Source organism: Peromyscus maniculatus, chromosome 13 (assembly GCF_049852395.1).
Source record: "Peromyscus maniculatus bairdii isolate BWxNUB_F1_BW_parent chromosome 13, HU_Pman_BW_mat_3.1, whole genome shotgun sequence".
Classification (NCBI taxonomy): Eukaryota; Metazoa; Chordata; class Mammalia; order Rodentia; family Cricetidae; genus Peromyscus; species Peromyscus maniculatus.
In genome coordinates, this window is record NC_134864.1 from 41,428,160 (window position 1) to 41,431,357 (window position 3,198).

Sequence of the window (3,198 nt, forward strand, 5' to 3'; positions counted from 1 at the left end):
ATTGCATAGTCCTTTGGAAATCATAAATTACTATAATTGCATATGGTTTGGTTATATGAGTCTGTGGAGAACAGATCCACACAATTTCTGTTTCCTGGGTACCAAATCTCAAAAGCACGGAGAGGAAGAGAAGAGTTTATGACACATGGTACAATGGAACCATGGAGCACTCGGGTCTCTGCAACTGAGAGGACCCCTACTTTTCCATCCATCCATCCATCTTTTCCTAGCACCAGCATGCCTAACAACTCAGGTTCTGTTTTGCTTTGCTTTATTTATTTATTAATTTTGGAATACTGTGTCCTTGCAAATGGAATGTTGCACCGATCAGTTCATCCAACTGATGAATATTTGTCAATGAAGAAGAAACCCCTCCCACCTTACTTAGAACATCTTCCCTGGGTCAGGCTCGGAGTGTTAAATAAAGCACTGCCCTTTATGTAGTAGATAAAGTGTGAAGGTCAGCAGGTAGTTTTGGTTATTTGTCCTTGATGAAACCCAGACCCCAAGATCGAGGAAGAAGAGGGTGAGGAAGAGCCCTATCACTGGTAAGGAGCTGCTCTTGCTGCCCCTGGTGCAGATCCTAGATCTACCGTGACCTAACTCAGGTAGTGCCAGCCTGGCTGCCCACAGTGCTGTTTCTCCATGCTGTGGCTACTATCCCCTCCTTTGCACAAATCCTTTCTCAAGTCCCACCAGGGGATCTTTCCAACTCTCTCTGCAGCTGAGCTGTCTGTGGAGCCCCACCTGACCATTGGGGATTTAGTTTTCCTCTTTGATAAAAGAAAGGAGCTCTTTCTCTTCCGGTCCCAGGCGCTTCGGGAGCCGCGGGTTACCATTGCCACATGGCCAAATCCAAGAACCACACTACACACAACCAATCTCGAAATGGCACCAAAATGGTATCAAGAAACCCCGGTCACAAAGATACGAATCTCTTAAGGGGGTGGACCCCAAGTTCCTGAGGAACATGTGCTTTGCCAAGAAGCACAACAAGAAAGGCCTGAAGAAGATGCAGGCCAACAATGCAAAGGCAGTGAGTGCGCGTGCAGAGGCCACCAAGGCCCTGGTGAAGCTCAAGGTGATGAAGCCCAAGATGCCAAAGGGCCCGAGCTGCAAGCTCAGCCGTCTCGCTTTCATTGCTCACCCCAAGCTCGGGAAGCGGATTAGAAGCTACATGGCCAAGGGTCGTAGGCTCTGCCAACCAAAGCCCAAGGCTCAAACCAAGGCAGAGGCCTCAGCTCCAGCTCAGGCTCCCAAAGGTGCCCAGGCCCCTGTGAAGGCCCCATAGAAAAGGTTTCCATCTGCCAGACAGATGGACTGGTGTGACACACCTACACACCATTTGCAGATGATCAGGGCCCCATGCTGTTTTTACAAATCAACTTGAGGCAGGATCTGTTAAAAGAAAGAAAGAAAGAAAGAAAGAAAGAAAGAAAGAAAGAAAGAAAGAAAGAAAGAAAGAAAGAAAGAAAGAAAGAAAGAAAGAAAGAAAGAAAGAATAAGAAAGGAGAAGCAAAAGGAAGAACCCTGTTATGGATCCTTCGCTTTGGTTCCTGACCTTTGTTGCTCTGTCATGCAGTCACACAGTGCACATCTTGCAAATATGAAGTGGCTACACACCCATCTACGTGACACCAATCAATAAAAACAAAGCTGCTGAGAATTTGAAAGGGGGTGCATGGGAGGGTCTGGAGGGGATGATCTGGGGCACTGATATAATTACATTACCATCACAAAAAAATTTTTTTTAAGTGACAAGCTGGAAATGTAAATCAAAGGAGGCCGAGTCCTCGGTGACAGAGCTGATCCAGCAAACGAAGAAGCAGAGGCAGTTGCTCCATCTTCCTTCTTGAAGTCAAAGTTAACATCCATTCTGTAGATTATTTTAGCCTTTTTGCTCTTGGTGCTGAGAACTGAATATATGACAACCCATTGGGAGTTTTGTCTGTCAGAACTGGAAGACACCATCCATTCTTGCTTTCTGGTTGTTGCTCTTGGAATATCAGTTAACAGTTATTGAAATGAGGAGTGGCTTGTGTTCTATTTCTTGTACCTCTGAGGGGACAGGCAGTTCCACGACCCTTCTTCTCTTCTCACTGAAATTTTCAAACAGTTTAGAAGGTGTCACAAGCCTGTGAGATAGACTGAGATGTTTTAAAACAAACCAAAGAAAAATATAAGAACCCATGTTCCAGACTCACACAAACTAGAGCAAGCTCTGAGAGGATTTAGTGAGAAGTGCATTCTCAGTTGGGCATGGCTGATGACTGTGAATGCGAGGCCAGCCTGGGCTATGTAGGGAGACCTTGTCCCCCAAAAAATCAAAATAAAACAAAAAAGGTCCCAGAGTGATAGCAAAAAAATAATGGCGCTCTTCCCAGTTTCATGGATGGATGGGAACACTACCTTAGGGTTATGAGACTGTTTGAGCCAGAGGAACACCTGCAGGAAGACAGGGCCATGAGGGCCATCAGGAAACAGAGAAGAAGAGATTTTTCAGGGTCCTGAGAAAAGGATTTGAAAAGCCACAGATGATTTCCTTTCATGGATGCATTTAACATTCTGCACATAAATTCCAGGAAATTTATACTCTGAAGATTATCCGGGAACCCTAGTTTAACATCCTCTGCCAGGGGCTTACTGGGAACTCTAAAGAAAAAAAAATGAGTTTGGAAGAATCATTAGATAGAAGAGGGATGTCTACAAAGGATAGAAACTGAGGCCCAGAAAGGCTGGTGCTGTGGTGCTAGTGACCAGGCATGGCTGGGCTCCCAGGGGTGATGTGGGTGTCTTCAGGTGTGATTGGTAGACACTTGAGGTAGGGGAGGTGAAGCATTCTCCTTCACAGTAGCAAGTAAGTCTCCCAGGACAATCTCCCACTCCAACTGTGCTACTTTCTGGAGTGAAGAGGCCTAATTATGGTAGGATGGGCACTCTGGCAGTCTGGAGACAGCCGGAAAGGTTGACTCTTGATGGTTGTGGCCTTGATGGTCCACAGTTTTTTGCTTTTTTTATTTATTTTTTATTTTTTTACATTTTAGGAGAATCTAGAAGTCTTGGTTTTTAATGAAAAAAAAAATACCTTTGAAAAAAATACCACCTCAACTTTTATTAGCAGCAACTAAACTCACTTGTGCATGCTGGGTATAGCCTCTGGGCTTGTGTTTTGAAACTTCTGCATGGATGCACGCGGTG

At 45.1% G+C, this 3,198-nt stretch overlaps 1 pseudogene; it reads left to right on the plus strand.

The window, feature by feature from the left end:
- Positions 1-845: 845 nt before the first annotated feature.
- LOC102920883 (large ribosomal subunit protein eL29 pseudogene) lies at positions 846-1,320 on the plus strand (annotated as a pseudogene).
- Positions 1,321-3,198: the final 1,878 nt, after the last annotated feature.